General features: G+C 47.2%; 1 protein-coding gene across 2 annotated transcripts in view; it reads right to left on the bottom strand.

Annotated features, from left to right (window-relative positions):
- The window catches only part of LOC142466812 (uncharacterized), a 557357-nt gene that overhangs the window by 21252 nt on the left and 514635 nt on the right, over positions 1-21470 (bottom strand). Inside the window, exon 1 of one of the 2 annotated variants that reach the window (XM_075572278.1) lies at positions 62-135. The exons of the other annotated variant lie outside the window; for it this stretch is intronic. The gene's annotated coding sequence lies outside the window, so the exon portion shown is untranslated. Of the gene's footprint in view, positions 1-61; positions 136-21470 lie in introns of those variants that run through there. 2 annotated transcript variants of the gene reach the window in all.

Consider the following 21470-nt stretch of genomic DNA (forward strand, 5'->3'; position numbering starts at 1 on the left):
GAAACGCCACGTGTTTGCATATACCTGCTCTGATGCTTTGAATACAAAGTAAGTTACTTACAGAAAAGGCTCCTGTGTGCTTCCTCCGCCACTTTATTTCTTCATCTTCTCTTTCCCGGAAGTGGAGACTACATCCAGGGCACAGCTCTGTGTCCTACTGCGCATGCTCACACTAAGGGGATCATGGGAGTTGTAGTTTTTAGACTTCAAAACGGATCACGTGTCACATACTGTGCAGATTAAGACAGTAACATTTCCCAGGCACTGTGCTAGGGAAAGATAGTTTCTGCTGCTATATATATATATATGTATGTGTATGTGTATGTATATGTATATGTATATGTATAGTACTGATACCTCTACATGAATATATATATATATATCACACCAGGTATAATAGTTTATTGTAAATAGATAAATATCAGTATAAAATGGCATGAATCAAATGTATAACTTGCCTAAAAAAGAATAAAAAACTCATTAGATGATTAAAAAACAAAAAAGAAGTGTGCATATAATTGAAAAAATGGGTGAAAAAATTAAAAATAAAAATATTTTGAAAAAATGAAAATTAAAAAATGAATTTGCTATGCAAATCACAAAAATGACTCAATAAGTCATAGGACTATACTAAACATATAATATAAGTATAATAGGCTCATAAGAAAATTGTGAACACATAAAAAACATGTGAAAAAATGAGCCAAAATCATATATAATAAAAAAAGCTGTGTGTGCTGTGCACGCGCATAGTAAGTGAAACTTCTTTGACTTTTGTCACAGAAATTGTATTTGTGTTGGTGTTGGTGATGTTTTAATTAAAAATCAAAATACAATCTCAATGACAAAACGCAAATAAATTTGACTTAGAATGCGCGTGCTCGGCACACATCCCCTGTATTAGTTATTTGCACTAAGTGTGAATTCCGCGTGTGACAGTGTGCGTGTGACTGAGAGTGTGCGTGTGACTGAGAGTGTGTGTGTGACTGAGAGTGTGCGTGTGACTGAGAGTGTGCGTGTGACTGAGAGTGTGCGTGTGACTGATAGTGTGCGTGTGACTGATAGTGTGCTTGTGACTGAAAGTGTGCTTGTGACTGAGAGTGTGCGTGTGACTGAGAGTGTGCGTGTGACTGAGAGTGTGCGTGTGACTGAGAGTGTGCGTGTGACTGAGAGTGTGCGTGTGACTGAGAGTGTGCGTGTGACTGAGTTTGCGTGTGACTGAGAGTGTGCGTGTGACTGAGCGTGTGCGTTTGACTGTGCGTGTGACTGAGTGTGCGTCTGACTGTGAGTGTGACTGAGTGTGCGTGTGACTGAGTGTGACTGAGTGTGCGTGTGACTGTGAGTGTGACTGAGTGTACGTGTGACTGTGAGTGTGCGTGTGAGTGTGACTGAGTGTGCGTGTGACTGTGAGTGTGTGTGGGGGTCTGGGGGGGTCAGTGTGTGGGGGTCTGGGGGGGTCAGTCAGTGTGTGTGGGGCTCTGGGGGGGTCAGTGTGTGTGGGGGTCTGGGGGGGTCAGGCAGTGTGTGTTGGGGTCTGGGGGGGTCAGGCAGTGTGTGTGGGGGTCTGGGGGGGTCAGGCAGTGTGTGTGGTGGTCTGTCAGTGTGTGTGGGGGTCTGGGGGGTTCAGTCAGTGTGTGTGGGGGTCTGGGGGGTTCAGTCAGTGTGTGTGGGGGTCTGGGGGGTTCAGTCAGTGTGTGGGGGTCTCTGGGGGGTCAGTCAGTGTGTGTGGGGGTCTGGGGTGGTCAGTCAGTGTGTGTGGCGGTCTGGGGGGGTCAGTCAGTGTGTGTGGGGGTCTGGGGGGGTCAGTCAGTGTGTGTGGGGGTCTGGGGGGGTCAGTCAGTGTGTGTGGGGGTCTGGGGGGTTCAGTCAGTGTGTGTGGATCTCTGGGGGGTCAGTCAGTGTGTGTGGGGGTCTGGGGTGGTCAGTCAGTGTGTTTGGGGGTCTGGGGGGTCAGTCAGTGTGTGTGGGGGTCTGGGGGGGTCAGTCAGTGTGTGTGGGGGTCTGGGGGGGTCAGTCAGTGTGTGTGGGTCTCTGGGGGGTCAGTCAGTGTGTGTGGGGGTCTGGGGTGGTCAGTCAGTATGTGTGGGGGTCTGGGGGGGTCAGTCAGTGTGTGTGGGGGTCTGGGGGGGTCAGTCAGTGTGTGTGGGGGTCTGGGGGGGTCAGTCAGTGTGTGTGGGGGTCTGGGGGGGTCTGTCAGTGTGTGGGGGGGTCCGGGGGGGGTCAGTCAGTGTGTGGGGGGGTCAGTCAGTGTGTGGGGGGGTCCGTCAGTGTGTGGGGGGTCTGGGGGGGTCCGTCAGTGTGTGGGGGGTCCGGGGGGGGGTCCACGCGGGTTGCGCCCGGGTTTTTGTACCACCGCTTCCTGGGGGGCCCGCAAACGCCCGCGTCACTGGAGGGCTGAATGGCGCCGCTGCCAGCCGCTTCTGCGCATGCGCGGCATGGCAGCGGTAGTGGAAGTTAGGCGGGCCCATGTGTGGGCTGGGAGGGAGGTCCCATTCGGGTTAGGAAAGGGTGGGGGGGGGGCTGTCCCGGTCGGGCGGTCTCTGCTGTCCCGGGCAGCAGACGGGGAACGGCAACACATGTCAACAGCCGTGGCAGCGGGCGGGGAACGGCGCCGCTGCCAACCGCTTCTGCGCATGTGTGGCTTTCCTCCAGTCCCCATGATTACTGAGCATGCGCGGCTTGGCAGCGGATGTGCGGGGGGAATGGCGGCGTTAGGAGCATGTCATCAGCCATGTGGGGGGAGCGGGGGCCATTAGGAGCGGCGCCGGCGGCTATCGCCGCCGCCGCCGCATCTGATTTGTGGAGCGGGTGTGATGTCAGTGTTGGGGTCGGGCTGAGCCAGAACACAGCCCGGCCTCAACTGCCAGCACTGACGTCACATCCGTTTCATTTCTGTCTCCACAATCCATTTTTGCCCCATCACGAATGAGGTGCCACTAAGGAAGTTTCACTTCAAAAAACGAAACATCATACATGGCATTACAACTCATAACCTGTCTAGACACTTTTTGGACAAACATAATAAGGATCCAACTTCTCTAAGAGTCTTGTGCTTGGAACACATCGCCTTAACGGTACTGAGTGGTGATAGAGTTAAGAAACTGAATTTAAAGCTGCAGTTCAGTCTTTTTTTTTTTTTACATTTATTTTTTTACTTCAATAGTTTCATGTGTGCAATCTCTAATTACCTAAAGAACTGTATAGCTGCAGCTCAATTCGTTTTCCATGTATTGATAGGTCGAAATTTGGTGACATATTAAAAGCTGGCATTTGTTTATAATCTGCTTGACTGGCAGTGGAAGCTCATGAATATTCATGAGCAATCCTGAACTGACAAGTGCTAGAGGGAGGGCAGGGCTGACAAAGGGGTGTGCCAGGGCTTGTGACAGGACATGAAGGGGCAGTGCCTTAGCAAATGGCTGTTAAAATAGAATACAAGAAAATTGGTCTTTCAAAGTTGTTTTTTTAAAAACAGAAAATGCTAAAAGTATTTTTTCTTACTACAGAACTGATTTATTAAAAACAAACAAACATGCAGGATATTGACTGAACTGCAGCTTTAAGGGAGACCTACTGGATATATATGTTGGAAACATTGAGTCCAGTAGGTCTCAATGACTGTATCGATATAAGCACCATCGTTTAACTATTCTCATGTTTACATTGATGGAATCTCAGAGGTCTGGGTTGAGCATGTTTATCGTGCTCCCTTTGATTTCTTAGTCGGTGTATGCAATGGGGGACCCCTGGTCTGAATTGAAACAAAATATCACAAGTTTTTCTTTTTTCAAACAAATTATATATTTAATATATAGTTTTTGTGTATATTCTATTATATATTTTTTATCACTTGTATTATATATTATTCACAATCACATAGACACAATTGAGACATTATAATTAATGTCAATAAATTTATAATTTTATTAATACACATATTATAAAATTCATCTTCACTATATCCAATAATTTATTAAATCACTTAACATTCACATATTGAAATTGTTGTATAATTATCACATATATTATAATGAAAATTGATTTTTCATCTCATATTGCACATCACACACACTTTTTATTTAGACATTTTTATTTATACAATCTTATCACAACAGTTTGGATTGCTGCCTCTTAGTTCATCTCTTTCTAAATGCTGTACTGGTTGTATTCTTCCAAACTCAAATCTTCCATGATTAAGGGGGATTATTTTGCTTTTATGTAATATTGATATATTTTATATGTTATTTGTAGCTCAATCACATAGGAGACCAGTATGGATCTCCAGTGTGAATAGTATTATTATAATCTCCCACCAAATAACTAATTTTTCCAGGGTTAGTATAAATACAAACAAAACAAAGCAATTTTAAAATTACAAATTACTCACTCTTTATCCAGTACTTGATTTAACCTACATGAACATAATCTAATGTCAGATATAAGGTCTCAATACTGTAATTAATCAAGCATTATTGCACTATTTTCATCTCTTCCTTTGCATTATATATGGAGTTTCAAATTTTAATTCACTCTCTAAACAAGCTTAACCAAACCTTAGTAGTGTTTGAAACACTAATTAATAACAATAGTATGATATCTAATTAGCTATACTATTTTGGTTAGCACTAATCAATAGAAAGTTTATACAATGTTGTCCTCTAATAACATTTGAATTTTTGAGTTTTTTAGCAAGGGCTATTATACATGTAACAGGAGTTTCATTACTTTTATATATATGTTTAATCAATTAATATGCAATATTACTAATATTGATTAGGTTTGAATAGGTTTTATTTATTATTTGCAATTAGCCTTTGTTGTTAAACATTATTATGATTATATTTGCTTTCATTATGTAGTCATGAATGTTTTAGTTTAATTACATCATATTAATTAATTTGATTCTGTTTTTATATGTTTTCACTTTTATTTGTTTCAAATGTATTATAAATATATTCTCTTTCAATTAATTCAGCAATAGATTAACATCGTTGCACCAGGTATAGATTAGCTTAACGATACCTATGGAACTGAACACAGCTGTGAAAAAACGATTTTTATTGGTCTAAGGGACTATTTAACACCAGGCAGTTCTGTGTGGTATCCATCCCCTGATGAAATCCGCAAAGACGCAAGAAACGCGTAGGGATTTCTGGCATTGAATCTACGGTGGTCGAGCAGTTCCTAGCACCAGCGTGAGGACGTAAAGACGTGTGTCAAGTCCTTTCCGGGTCCCGGTGCTCCACGAGAGAGGTGAATGGCGGCCGCACGCTACAACTAAGCGCTCATAAAGGAAAGTAAAGATCCTTCATCTTGGAGACAGCGGCTGACACAGACACAAGATCCGGAACCATTGTGGACTTCAATACACACAGAGGTGACCGTGGAGTCTTCAGTTGGTGCATGGGCTGATCCCATAATATGCCTTATTTTATCAGACAAATTGTAAGTGTGCATTTGTCTTGTCCGTGATGTAATAAAATATTTCCATCTGATTTTACACAAGGATCGGGCGCTTCTTTTCTCTTTTTCTCTAATATATATATATATATATATATATATATATATATATATATATATGTAACGGATTTTCTGACCTGGCCTGACCCACCCAATCTCATATTGGCCCCTGTGGTCTAACCAGTCCCCATTACAGTGTGATGTCTGGTGGTGCACCTGTTGGCAACAGGACTCCTGAGTCTCCCGCATGATGGTGTGTGGGGATTGCCCACCCAGACAGGCAGCTGAGGTAGTGTGCTGAGTCCTACCTATATCCAGTGCAGCACCTCCACCTCTTCAGGATCCCAGCGTCCGCTTGTGGATGGTCCTGGTGAGGAACTCCTCTGTGGTGCCCCTCTCTGTGTAATTACTCCACACTTACACACGAGGGTATACTTGAACAAGGTCATCTTTATTGCTTGAGGTGGCTAGCTGCCCCTCGCAGTAGTATCTTAGCCACACATGTTCTTGCTGCAATCCTTGGGAAGGTTCCTCCTTTTCTAATGGAGTTGCTTCCACCTCTCCCCTAAGGAAGATTCACCAGCTTCTCTCTGTCTGCCTTGTGCTGCCAGACTCACAGTTCTGCATCAGACTGCTGCAACATTATTGCAGACCTCCACATGACTCTCCTGAACAGAGTCAAAACACCAACTGAACTGAACTCCTAACTTTAGGCAGTGCTGTGTCTTATATCACCTAGGAACAGGCACATCTCTGATGTCACTAACCGTGGACACACAGCATGTTGTCACTTCCTTTGGGACACATGACACCTCACCAGGGTCTGAGGGCAAACCTCCATGATGACTACTGGCAATCCTGCATACTTACCAGGTTTACTGCCAGCATGAGAAAGAGATATGTACACCAATTTTACACTGGCTACATTCTCCCCCTGTTGGAACCCAACGACGCGGCTGGGATCTAAATTTGCGGAACCTTCCTTCAGGTAGCACTGCAAAACACAACAATACACATTACAGTACATATCTTTTCATCATAAACATAACAGATACATTCTAACGTAGATGTATAAAACCAGGATTACTCCCTGATGGAGTATCCATTAGTGGTACTACCATACCCTCTTACGGTGGCCTACGCACAGCATGGTCCACTAGGTTTAGAGCAGCAATGCTGTAACACTCTGGGTGACATACTGGACACCCACAAACAGCCCATAACTCTGGCATGGATGCTAGTGGACTTAGAGGATCATACCCATACACTTCCTTAAGGCACTCCCTGGAACTGTAAGCTATCCTTTCTGCTGTCCCAGTATACCAATTTTCATCTGATAATTCATGATCCCAATTTTCTATGGAACTATCAGAATCCCAATTTTCCTCATCAGTGGAATCCATCCATCCCACATAACCCTCGAATAATGGGGCCCACCACCGGTTCTCCCTAACCTTCTCGGGCTCTGACTCTAGGGAGTCTCCCTCCTCCGTGTCCCCCCAGGAAGACACTCCTGATGTCCCAGTAGATCGGGACTTAGACCACCCCACTCACTTGGGCCTTTCCTCTAATTTTGCTATAGCCACTCTAGAGCTCCAACTCGACGTAGATGCCTCCCCCAACTGCCCTCCACCCCTCGACCCACCATCAGATGCATAACTGGCCAGTCTCTCCCCAGTCCGTTCCTCACCGGTTCCCTGGGACCCTCCCGACATTCCCAAACTAGACGTGGACCCACAGGAAAAGGTGACTGGGACAGGGGCTTTATCTAGGGCATGGGTTTGGGTGTAGGGACGGGCAAATGGTATCCGCGGGGTTCCGAGCCGCTCTCTACCCTTGGATTGTCCCGGATCACTGCGAGGACTCACTGCTGGCTGAGCCTCACCCTTCTCGGCTCTCCTTGTAGCCTGCCAGCTCTTTGTTGACACAGGTGATCGGGAAGCACTGCCCGATCGCCGATGCGTTGTTGTCATCTCTCTGATCGTTCCGCTACCTCCGCCGGAAGTGATGTCATCGCCGGAACCGGAAACTCCGCCATCTTGAGAGGGATCCCCATGCGGGATCTCTTCCTCCAGAACGACATTCGCTGCCGGTAGTGATGGTCCTGCTCTCCGCTCCGCTCGGGCCCGGACTAGGCCTTTCTCCGCCGTTGCCACCACCGGCGCCTGTGGAGGGTAAGGATGTGTCTCACCGCTCCGTCGGCTCGGAGTGGTTCTTCCTCCGCCATCGACTCCGCCAGTCACCACGGCCATGGGACTCCGCCTCTCAGGTTGTTTCTGCACCATCTGGGCCTGGCATGGCCTCTCCTCTGCAACTGCCGTTATCGGAGCTAGGTAACCACACGGGCTACTCTTACCGCTCCGCAGGGTGGGCGTGGATCGCCCGTCGCCACTGGACCCGCCGGTCCCCGGAATGGAAGGGCTCCGCCTCTCGACCTTCCGCTCCACGGGCGACACCCGACTCCTTTCTCCATTGTTCTCGGTAAGTGGCGCCTTCCTCCCGTTTCCTCCACAGGATACTGCCACAGGCCGGATCACTGCCCCGGGTAACACTTTGGGTTCCTCATCGGAGGAATCCACTTTTACTGGGCTCGGGATCACCGATCGTGGTGACCGCCTTCTGGTCTCTCGGTCGGCATGCTGACCGACCGCTCCTTTCTCTTCTGACCCAGCCGTAGTAATCGGCTCCGATCCCCATTCTCCGGAATCTGCACTTTCGGTCCACAGTGCACCGGGGGACTCGGTGGACAGCATAGCCGTATCCCCCAGGGGGTCAATCGCTTGAATTGGCACAAAGGTGGGCATCGCCACAAATACTGGGTACCGCATTGTGGACAGCGCGCCGCCGTGCCCATAGTACCGCCAGGTAGCCGACATTGTAGGCAGAGGCCCACTACCGTCTCAGTGCCTGCCACCCGAACCACCAACACTCCTCCGGGCACCGAATAAGGCTGGGTGGAGACCATCGTGGTTACTTCCTGCGGTTGTGTCATTCTCTGTTAGGAATGTGAGCACACAGCGTCTCAGGCGGAGCTCACGGCTCTCTCCTTACACTGCTCAGACCCTTCCACTACAACCACGCAAGCCCCCTTCAGCTTCATCACTTACCCCTCGGCATGGTGGGACGCTCCACGAGGTTCTTCCTCCACGCTCTGCGCCACAGCCGTCGGCGCGGAATCGCCGCCCCGCACACACGTGCGCACCCCACGTTGCTTCCTCTCATGCAAACGTTGGACTTACAGTGCACACACAAAAGCCCTTGAACTTATCCCCACTCAGGCTCCGCCCCCAAACACCGCATGGTTTCAATCTGGCTCTTGCTGAGTGTCACCTGAGCTCTAAGAACAGCAGCCAATGCACTGAAGCTCCCTGGGCCCTCCAGGCACGCCCCCTCTCCTGATTGGCTGTTCCAGCTTTATATACCCTCTCTGTTCTGTGCTTCCTCGCTCGTCATAGTTTTTGTATGGGTGTTTCACAGTGCTTGTTCTTTGATTCTCTCGGTTTTGATGCAGCTTGGCAGACTACCCCCTTTGGCTCTCGACTTCGGATTGTTCCTGTTTTAGTACCTTCTGGCTCCCTTCGACCTCGGCACTCATCTCGATCCCTCCATACATCTCCTACCCCTGATCTCGGCAACGGCAACGACCATTCTTCTGGGAAAACGGTATCGGCAAGTATTCTCGCAATACACCCCATCTGGCCTGGCACCATCTAATACCACAACCCGGACACGTCCCTTGCTCTGTCGGTGTGTGTATTCATACCTGCCACCTCAGTTCTAGGGACAGGTCTGGTCTGCGGGCTACTCCGGCGTAACATTCTCTTTGTGGGAGGCACTTGCAGCAACGGTCTGTTCTGCAAGCTAGCTCCGCGCGACTGACAAGCAGAGGCTGGGTTGTCAGCTACTCCTTTGTCCAGCTCCGCCCTCATCTGACACAGCTGGAACCCGCCACCAGTAGTAGCAATTATGGGCGGATCCCACAACGGGATAGGATGTCCTTTAATTGAGGCCGCACCTCTTACAGTCCTAGAGGGCGCGGCCACAGCTTTCGCGCCCTTATCCCCAGCAAGGTGGTGTTCTTCCTTTGGCGCCAATACAGCTCCTTCTGCAGGAACTACTTTCGGTAACAGCACCGCCGGCTCACCAGCTCCTTGCTCCGCTGGATTCATACCCACGGGGCATAATTGGAAATCACTCCCCCTGGTTGAGATTAGGGGGAGGTCCCACAGGTTGATCGGCTGGCTCAGCACTGGGGCTGAGTTAGTCACTGTCCATGAGGGCGCGGCCACAGCTTTCGCGCCGTACCCCCCATCAGGGCAGGGTTTTCCTGTTGGCGCCACTCCTGGCCAGCTCTCTGCAACATTTGCAACTGCAGAATTTTCTGCAGCAAACCCACGCGGTCTCCCAGGGAAGCGGGAACCGCCATTTTGGACTTCGTCTCCACCAGCCACAATCGCAATATCCTCAACACTGTCCTCCAGGGTATTACCCTGCGGTCCTAGGCAGGACCAAAACGGTGCGACCACTGCCTTAGCACCACTCCATAGCAGGCTCGTGAAAGTCATTTCCTTTGCTTGCTCTTCCTCCGCACACACACCAGGTGCGCTCTCCCCATCAGCCTCCATCCGCCATCTTGGACTATCCGCACCACGCGGATCCTCCATTCTTGCGGTCGCCATTGGGTTACTGTACTTAGAATTATTGTACATGGGGCTCCTCTCCGCGGGGCAGCCACCACGCCGGTACAATAAAGATTGCCCTGATGCACCACCGTGTGTACCTAATGTAGGCTGGACTCGTGATTGCACTACCTCAGGCTAGGCTCACTCTCTCTGTGTCTGCTGTATCTCCTTCCTCCCAGTCTGTGCTCCCTTCGGTAAGTGGTCTGGAATGGGCTAGAGTACTCTGGGGCTTCCATGCAGTACTTGGGCGTCTACCTATCTTGGTCAGCCTAGCGCAGACCCTCTTCAGGATTCCTGACCACGTTAACAGGCTATCCCTTTAGGCATCCTACCAACTAGCAATGCCTCAAGGTGACTAGGACAGCTATAGCCCGGCTCCAAACCCTCAACTCCTGTCAGGCCCCTAGGTCATCCCTGCGAACTGACAAAACTCCATCAGCCCCCTGACTACCCCTAGGTCCGTCCCAACGCAGCACAAAGTGGCAGCAGACACTTCTCCCTGTTTCCCAGTGTGCCTAGCAAAAGCCTGTCCTGTTGACAGGTCTACTTATCTCAGCAGCGCCTCCAAATGTAACGGATTTTCTGACCTGGCCTGACCCACCCAATCTCATATTGGCCCCTGTGGTCTAACCAGTCCCCATTACAGTGTGATGTCTGGTGGTGCACCTGTTGGCAACAGGACTCCTGAGTCTACCGCATGATGGTGTGTGGGGATTGCCCGCCCAGACAGGCAGCTGAGGTAGTGTGCTGAGTCCTACCTATATCCAGTGCAGCGCCTCCACCTCATCAGGATCCCAGCGTCCGCGTGTAGATGGTCCTGGTGAGGAACTCCTCTGTGGTGCCCCTCTCTGTGTAATTACTCCACACTTATAGATGAGGGTATACTTGAACAAGGTCATCTTTATTGCTTGAGGTGGCTAGCTGCCCCTCGCAGTAGTATCTTAGCCACACATGTTCTTGCTGCAATCCTTGGGAAGGTTCCTTCTTTTCTAATGGAGTTGCTTCCACCTCTCCCCTAAGGAAGATTCACCAGCTTCTCTCTGTCTGTCTTGTGCTGCCAGACTCACAGCTCTGCATCAGACTACTGCAACATTGTTGCAGACCTCCACATGACTCTCCTGAACAGAGTCAAAACACCAACTAAACTGAACTCCTAACTTTAGGCAGTGCTGTGTCTTATATCACCTAGGAACAGGCACATCTCTGATGTCACTAACCGTGGACACACAGCATGTTGTCACTTCCTTTGGGACATATGACACCTCACCAGGGTCTGAGGGCAAACCTCCATGATGACTACTGGCAATCCTGCATACTTACCAGGTTTACTGCCAGCATGAGAAAGAGATATGTACACCAATTTAACACATGGCTACATTTATATATATATATATATATATATATATATATATATATATATATATATATATATATATATACATATATATATATTTATATATATATATATATATGTAACCCTTCTATGGTACCCCACCCGACATGAGATTGGGGGTACACTCCTTCTGGTCACTCTGAGTGGTCTGGGTGCTGTGACCTGCTGGTAAACAGGAGGGCTGAGGGCTCCGCGGTGTTGTGGGGAGAACCCGGACAGGGACAGGAGGTGGTGTGGGACAGGTTACCTTGCTCTCTCTGGGTGGTGCAGTGCCTCCAGCCAGCAGGGATCTCCTGGGGTCTCCAGAGGAGAGACCCCCACTGACACTCCATTCTCCTCACACCAGGAACAGTGACACACACAGCAGCTTCTTTCTGTGGTTCTTTATTCAGAGCAGCATACACAGCATACAGCAGAACATCATAGGCCTGATCTTGCTTTCTGCATTTCTGCTCATGGCAGCTTAACTTCCCCCCCCTCCTTACCCAGGTGGGGCAAGAGGGGGAGAACGATTCTCTGTCCCCTCTCTTCAATCTCTTCTCTCCTACTCCTACTAACTAACTGACATACTATCTTTTTGGAGACATGTCTCAATTTGAATATCCTCAGGGAGTGTCTCTAACTTTGAATCATTACAAGTCAAAGCTGGATACCGATTGGCTCACACACACATCAAGGGGTGTTCCAACCCATATCCACCCTTTGGATTAACATGCTCACAGGTGGCTTAGGCCCTCCTCTGAATATTGCTACAATACTTCAGAGCTGAAACTCACAAACAGGCCATCTGAAGGAATTAACCTTTCCACTGCCTGTTCTAACAGGACTGACAGAGGAAAGGCCCAGAATTAGCAATAGCTGCCGAAGGCCAGGCTATATACTCCCTCTGGTAAAACTCCAACCGTCCCGGCTTGGACTGCAGCAGGTATAACCATTACCTTGCTGAGCAACACCTGTAAATTACATGAGCTGAAATGCAATAACTCCTATGCACTCCAGCTTGACAGAACTGACATACTCACTACTGCATGGACACAGATACATGGCAATACAGTGACTAACTAAACAGAACCATTTCTACTACAGCAGTAATAGAACACATTAATAGTAATGAGCAGGCTTCCTGATCATTCTCCCAGTATCATTAGGTAGATATGGGAACTCATAGCCCATCTTTCTGAACCTATGAACTATTACTCGGGCTGCTCTACTAAATTTCACCAAGCTTCTGTCAGTAGCAGCACCCAGAATATAGGACCTACCCATACAGGGGTTCCTTCTGCCTCCTCTCTGACAGGAGACAAAACATTTTCAGATTGCATTGAACTCATCCCCTCATCATCACAATCCCCCCAATGCACAGACCCTTCCAATTGCTTAACAGACATAACATCATATTGTCCATAGGGAGCCACGGGGCTTCCAGGTGAAGAGGGCCTGGGGGTCAAGGGTCGCACCTTGGGACTGGTGTTGGATGGGGAATGCGGGGCAGAAGGGGCAGATGACTCAGGGACTGGGGCCTCCGGTGACAAGGGGCCAGCACCAAAGTCTCTAGGGGGCATGTTCAGGGAACTCTCCCCGGGAGGAGCAATGGCACAGTCCTGGGTCAAGTTCAATTTGCCCCTTCCTCTGCTCTTACAGCAGCGGGCTTCAGCCAGCGCCTGGGCCTGAAGGGCCTCCCGGGACTTCTTCCACTCCCTGCATGTCAGGAGGAAAGGATCAACCGGAAGGGTATTACTCACCGGAGCGGCCTGGATCTCTCTGGAGCTCACCCGGCCGGGCGACTCGGCGGCCATCCTAGCTCCCGGTGGTGGAGTAGCAACAGTAGAATCGATGCAGTCATCAGGGGTGGTGCCGGCCGGCACTTCTCCTGCTGACGCCGCAGATACAGATCCGTAGCTTTCTGGGCTTCATCCCAGCAGGGATCTGTAGACAGGATATGCAGCTCACCGCCATGAGTAGCAGGGCAGATCCCTGCCGCATTGGGTACGTGGGAGGCATCGGCCGATACCTCTGTGGTGTAGCACCCACGCTGGCTGCGTGGATCAGATGGAAGGCACCAGCAACAGTTACTGGAACTGACAGCTCCACAGCATACTCGGGTACGGTGGAGGTAATGGTAGAGACCTCAATGATGTCATCAGCCTCTGTGCTGCTGACAGGCTTCTCAGCACACAGGCCCAGTCTCTCATAATGGAGCAAGCAAGGCAGCCTGGCAGACACAACCACCAGTGTTTGAAGTGGAAGTGCATCTGGCTCCTCACTTCCTGTTGCTCAGTGGAACACACTTAGCTCCTCCCCCTGGTAGATAGGATAGTCCAATCCAGAACAAGCAAAGGGGGAGGGGTTTGAACAGTTCCCGCACTTTCTTGCAAGCTGAAGAGCAGCCCAAGCTGGCAAACTGCAGAAATCCTTGCAGCACAGCACATGGCTTCCCTGGTAAGGCGGGAAGCGCCATTTTGAGAGCACAAAATACATGACATCCCTGTAGGAGCAGGAAACGCCAGATTGAACATAGTCCAGCACAGTGCGGTCTCCGTTTGCATTCAGGAGCCACAAATACATTTCTGTCCCTGAAATTTTTGAGTATCACGCACCCTGGGGTAGCATCAGGGAACGACTCGCACAGGGACGGCAGTAACTCTTACTGCTGGGTGCACAGGGACCGACAGACATTTCCCATGTAGTCCCTGCCCCCTTACCTCTCTCTTCATCGTGGGGTGCAGAAGGGTGGCCACATTTCCCTGGGGACGCCTCAGGTCAGTCGCCCCAACTGCAGTGCCATTAAGGGACTGCCAGCTCCCTGGTGAAGCCTCAGGGACCTGCCTCCCTTTTCTTCTTAGATGGGGTGCACAGGGGTCATAGGCGTAATCCCCAGAGTTCCCTGTCCCCCTCACTCTCTCTTTTCATTGTGAGTACAGGAGGGTGGCCACACTTCCCTGGGATCGCCTCAGGTCAGTCACCCCTGCTGCAGTGCCATTAAGGGACCGCCAGCTCCCTGGTGAAGCATCAGGGACCTGCCTCCCTTTTCTTCTTAGATGGGGTGCATAGGGGTCATAGGCGTAATCCCCAGAGTTCCCTGTCCCCCTCACTCTCCGCTGTGGGTACAGGAGGGTGGCCACACTTCCCTGGGGATGCCTCAGGTCAGTCGCCCCTGCTGCAGTGCCATTAATAGGCAGCCAGCTCCCTGGTGAAGCTTCAGGAACCGGCCCCTATTTTCTTCTTGGTAATGTAAATGGGTGCACAGAGGGTCCTATGCAATCATAGAGCAACCTCTGTCCCCTTGAAGGCATGTAAAGACGTACGCTCCCTGGTGCATAGCCACCAGGAATAGTCCCACAGCAAGGTCTTCTTCATTAGGGTAACCCCCTCCCTGGGGAAGCTTCAAGGAGGGGTTCCCTCACGGCAGAGTCTATGGCTGCTGTTCTGTGCTGCATACAAAGTCTTTGAAACTGCTGCATGGTCCTCTGTCATTGAAAACCTGTCCCGTTGAAAAACCTGTCCTGTCCTGGGGAGCAGTCCTCATATCTCAGCAGCGCCTCCAATTGTAACCCTTCTATGGTACGCCACCCGACATGAGATTTGACACCTCTAGCCATAAAACACATCCACACCGGGGGAAAGAACAGCACAGATAACATTCCAAGAGACACTGTTTTTAAGTATACCTTTTGCTTCATTCATTGTAACATCGCCGGAAGAAGAGATCAGTGTATCTCAAAAGCTCGCACAAATAAAAGCATTTCGTTAGCCACAGAACGGTATCATCTATTTATTTTTTGATTATATATATATATATATATATATATATTTATATATATACAAATACAACTGTATGCTCATCTGCATGTCTTAGGTAGGTCTGCAACCCTGCCTTTCCCCATTATCACCCAGCATACAGCACTTCCACTGGAGGAGTTTGAAATAAAAGATTTTATTGATTGCAACTCAAGTTACGTAATCTACATGCTACAGTGTCCATGTAACAAGCAATATATAGGAAGGACAACACGTAAATTGAAATTGAGAATAACAGAACACATTAAGAATATAGAGAGAGGCTTTTTACAACACAGTGTATCAAAACATTTTAAAGAGAACCACAACCAGAACCCAAATGGTTTAAAATTCTTTGGTATAGACAAGATCCATCCGAATTGGAGGGGTGGTAACCAGGTTATAAAGATATCTAGACAAGAAACCTTTTGGATTTACACCTTAAAAACATTAGTACCATTAGGCATGAACATCGATATCGATCTGGGGTAATTCCTAAGAGAGTAACATCAATGACCTACTTTTGTTTTGTCAGTAAGATGCACAAGTACCTTTCCAATTCCTTAATAATAATAGGAATTGTATTATGTGTCCCTATCTCTTTATCTTTTTCTTTGACCTATATACACATGAGAGATACACTTATACGAATTTTGTATGTTTAGAATCCTTATATTTTGAGGCCTCCATCCTCTGCTTATCCTAATTGAACACTTACAGGCCTATCAGTTTTTGAGCTCTCTGCAAAAGGCAAAATTAGTTAATTTTTGTATTTCATAAATATAATTAGTTCATGAATCCTCACTTTGATTTACACAAGATTGCGATTAGTTATAATGTAATGGAATGTGAATGAATTAATCTATCCATCTGGGTACTGTATATGTATGAAGATCTATTAAAACTGTATTAAGTAATAGCCAACAATATGGAATATTGTATTCCCTCTCTGTATTTGTCTACCAATCGTAAGCCCCATCAAAATTAATTCTATGGAATGAGCACCACATCAATTCCTCATCCATGAAGTTCCACTATGTACTAAGTGTTATGTGTCCCCTAGAGTTATCGTTTCAATTGGATCAAATGTGTGTACTGCAAATAAATAATTAAGATATAATTACTAAGTTCGCCCCCTAGACTCCTGGGTTAAAATTTGTTGGATATGGTTGAACAATGAAGTATTTCTCTATATCAATTAAATATGATTCACAAATAGAGTTCTCTATGTGTCTAAAACATTGTAATTTAATTTTATAATTGATAAGTTTTTAAGTAATCTCTCGCTTCCTTTGTTACTAATAGTTTAATATATTTTAACTGATAATAATTCTCGGCAATAAGCTGATATTTGGGTCTTGAAGTCATATATATTTTTAATCGGTTAATATATATATTTTTTCATTTTAAGTTAATATTTGCTGTAAAATGAGTAACTGTACTATCTCTCTGCCTCTTGGCATTATATGCACTAATAGTGTGTTGGTTACATTTATAGATTGCTGCATTGGCAGTCAATGGTATCAAGAGTGTTGAGAACTTTACACATATGCATAGCCCCACCTCCTTGCTTCTGGGCATTATATGCTTTATTAGCAGGTCTATTACATCCTATATTGCTTTATCAACATTCAATAGCATTTATAGTGTTGAGTACTTTGTACATGGGTATAGCCTAGTCTCATTACAGAGCCACTCTCCCCTTAACTTTAATGGTATCTAACCTTATAGTGTTAATGTATCTAACCTTATAGACAATGTGTTGATATGAAATATGTTGTGTAATTGGTTTCCTTGTAACCCAATTTTGCGATTTTATAGAATAATGTCCACTTATGTCCCAAATTTATGGTGCAAATTGGATCTAGCAAAATATCAATACACACTAAGTTGTGATTATTGTTTGAGTAATTTTGTTCTTACTGTTTGTGTGTAAAATCTGTTTTTATTAGATAAATACGATTAAGCATCTGATAATGGTTTAACCTAAAATCAATTGACTATATTGTTTGAATCAATGATGAGCATTTAAATATTTAATATCCCAGTAGATACTCTCATCAGATCAATTAATAGCCAAACTGGGTATTTTCTCTATATGTATGCACTCTGACTTTAATAATTGAATGTCATAATACCGAAAAAATTGTCAATTAGCCAATCATGACAATATCCAATCAGTCACGAGAGGTGGGTATTTATACCCAGGGTAGGGAGAGGTTAAGGTATTAGCCCCTGAGGAAGCCCTAGTGGAGAAACGCGTAGGGCAGACGTTTTCGGACAGAGCCGTTTGAGACGCGCTGTGGACAGGTCTTGTGTACCGGAGCAGAGGCAGCGCACTGACGTCATTGGAAGACGGAGTCTCGCGAGAGTCAGAGCCGGAGCACATGACGCGGAAGTGATCCAGTACAGTAGCAGTGCAGAGAACCGGAGAGAGACAGATACGAGTTTTTAGAGACTCATTCAAACTCTCAACTGCCCGATTTTATTTCACAGCATGTGAGTGGAATACTGTTATTTTTTAGATAGATTTTAATAAAAGGTTTTACACTATTCCTTGTTCTATTGTCCCTTTCCACTCCCCCTCCCCCCCTCCCGGTGAGTTTCATCCCTTGAAAAGGTATCGTCTAGCAGCAGACGGTCGGTGATTCTGCAGCAGCTTTCTGGAGTAACCAGTGCAAGTGAAGTGTATGAGACACACAGAAATCACAAAGACAACCAGAGGCAGAGTTCCTGAGTCCCACTGAGGATTAAATGCTTTAATTTGCTGAACTAAGTGTAAGTGCATATCTTACCACCTTTATCTGAAAATTACAGACATACTGCCCTATGATATTTTTGTCTTTGTTTCTTTCCTGGCTTATTTGCGCCTAGGTCGTTTTATATATATAAATATATATATATATATATATATCATAATACTGAGTTAAGTTATGGTGAGTAAAAAAAGTGACAAAAACCCTCCACAGGAAAGCAAATATGCAAATATAACTGTATGCTCATCTGCATGTCTTAGGCAGGTCTGCAACCCCGCCTTTCCCCATTATCACCCAGCATACAGCACTTCCACTGCAGCAAGGGATTCTGGGAAATGACATGCAAATGAGCACACAGTGTCACTTTTTGCCTCAATAACCATTTTTAACATGGTTCCCTATAGGCTTAAGCTTGCTGCATGGTCACAGCTTTGAGCACAGCCAGGGTTAAGGTGCATACCCAGAAAACCACCCACAGACAACCGTTTCGACCTTGATGGGTCTCATCAGTGTGGGGTTGATTTTACTGGGAATGCAAGAGAGGCTATGGGATAGGCTAAACCATAATACTGAGTAATTCCCAGTAAAATCAACCCCACACTGATGAGACCCATCAAGGTCGAAACGGCTGTCTGTGGGTGGTTTTCTGGGTATGTACCTTAACCCTGGCTGTGCTCAAAGCTGTGACCATGCAGCAAGCTTAAGCCTATAGGGAACCATGTTAAAAATGGTTATTGAGGCAAAAAGTGACACTGTGTGCTCATTTGCATGTCATTTCCCAGAATCCCTTGCTGCAGTGGAAGTGCTGTATGCTGGGTGATAATGTGGAAAGGCGGGGTTGCAGACCTGCCTAAGACATGCAGATGAGCATACAGTTATATTTGCATATTTGCTTTCCTGTGGAGGGTTTTTGTCACTTTTTTTACTCACCATAACTTAACTCAGTATTATGGTTTAGCCTATCCCATAGCCTCTCTTGCATTCCCAGTAAAATCAACCCCACACTGATGAGACCCATCAAGGTCGAAACGGCTGTCTGTGGGTGGTTTTCTGGGTATGCACCTTAACCCTGGCTGTGCTCAAAGCTGTGACCATGCAGCAAGCTTAAACCTATAGGGAACCATGTTAAAAATGGTTATTGAGGCAAAAAGTGACACTGTGTGCTCATTTGCATGTCATTTCCCAGAATCCCTTGCTGCAGTGGAAGTGCTGTATGCTGGGTGATAATGGGGAAAGGCGGGGTTGCAGACCTGCCTAAGACATGCAGATGAGCATACAGCTATATTTGCATATTTGCTTTCCTGTGGAGGGTTTTTGTCACTTTTTTTACTCACCATAGCTTAACTCAGTATTATGGTTTAGCCTATCCCATAGCCTCTCTTGCATTCCCGGTAAAATCAACCCCACACTGATGAGACCCATCAAGGTCAAAACAGCTGTCTGTGGGTGGTTTTCTGGATATGCACCTTGACCCTTGCTGTGCTCAAAGCTGTGACCATGCAGCAAGCTTAAGCCTATAGGGAACCATGTTAGAAATGGTTATTGAGGCAAAAAGTGACACTGTGTGCTCATTTGCATGTCATTTCCCAGAATCCCTTGCTGCAGTGGAAGTGCTGTATGCTGGGTGATAATGGGGAAAGGCGGGGTTGCAGACCTGCCTAAGACATGCAGATGAGCATACAGCTATATTTGCATATTTGCTTTCCTGTGGAGGGTTTTTGTCACTTTTTTTACTCACCATAGCTTAACTCAGTATTATGGTTTAGCCTATCCCATAGCCTCTCTTGCATTCCCGGTAAAATCAACCCCACACTGATGAGACCCATCAAGGTCGAAACAGCTGTCTGTGGGTGGTTTTCTGGGTATGTACCTTGACCCTTGCTGTGCTCAAAGCTGTGACCATGCAGCAAGCTTAAGCCTATAGGGAACCATGTTAGAAATGGTTATTGAGGCAAAAAGTGACACTGTGTGCTCATTTGCATGTCATTTCCCAGAATCCCTTGCTGCAGTGGAAGTGCTGTATGCTGGGTGATAATGGGGAAAGGTGGGGTTGCAGACCTGCCTAAGACATGCAGATGAGCATACAGCTATATTTGCATATATATATATATATATATATATATATATATATATATATATATATATATATATATATATATAAAATCAAAAAATAAATAGATGATACCGTTCTGTGGCTAACGAAATGCTTTTATTTGTGCGAGCTTTCGAGATACACTGATCTCTTCTTCCGGCGATGTTACAATGAATGAAGCAAGGATAACTTGAAAACAGTGTCTCTTGGAATGTTATCTGTGCTTGTCCTTCCCCTGGTGTGGATGTGTTTCCACATCCACACCGGGGGAAGGACAAGCACAGATAACATTCCAAGAGACACTGTTTTCAAGTTATCCTTGCTTCATTCATTGTAACATCGCCGGAAGAAGAGATCAGTGTATCTCGAAAGCTCGCACAAATAAAAGCATTTCGTTAGCCACAGAACGGTATCATCTATTTATTTCTTGATTATTGAAGCTCGGCTAACACGGTACTGATACCTCTACATGTATATATATATATATATATATATATATATATATATATATATATAATCAGTAAAGCTGCTTCAGTTCCTGACTTTTGGCCAATGTTGATATGAAGGAGGTAACCTGGATATGACATAACCCCTGAGGCTGTAACACAACTAAAGTACTACACACCTAAAGTCTCCAGTCTCTCTCCCCCTCCCCTCCCAGCGCATCTCAGACAGCTGTGCTGCAGCTCCCAGCATGGTCATGATACACATAGGGTGACCACCCGTCCCCCTTTTGCCGGTACAGTCCCGGTTTTTCGGGAGCTGTACCGCTTTTCTGTGTGTACCGGAAATGTCCCGGATATTCCTCAATGTGTCCCCGTTTTTTTTTTTTTATTGCCGGCGGTGCGCGAGTAATTAGCTGCGGTGCGCTGTGCGCTGTGCGCGAGTCTGCGGCGGCGGCGCGGAGGAGGAGACTGCAGCAGCCCCGCTGGTAAGTATTTTTTTTTTAATGCCTCCTCCCCCCTGGCAGTTTCCTACCTTGTTGGCCAATCCCCAGCGTCCCGGCATTAAGCCCCGCCCCCCGGCATCATCCTTCACCAAGGACCGGCATGTGGAATGGATGGAAGGAAGGGTGCCTGGGGGCGGGGCTTCCGCTTCCTGCGGCAGAGCACACGTGGTGTGTGTCTCTGCCCACGGCTCCTGGCTCTTCTGCGCGGTGTCTCCCCCCCTCTGCCCGCCCGGGGGGATAGGAGGTGAGTTTTTGATCCTTTGCCTCCTGTCCTGGCGCTCCCTTCCCCCCCTGTCCCCTTGGTTCGGGAGATGGGCGCGGGGGCTGGCAGTGGTGGCTGCGCGGTGTTCCCCCATTCTGC

Source organism: Ascaphus truei, chromosome 15 (genome assembly GCF_040206685.1).
Source record: "Ascaphus truei isolate aAscTru1 chromosome 15, aAscTru1.hap1, whole genome shotgun sequence".
Classification (NCBI taxonomy): domain Eukaryota; kingdom Metazoa; phylum Chordata; class Amphibia; order Anura; family Ascaphidae; genus Ascaphus; species Ascaphus truei.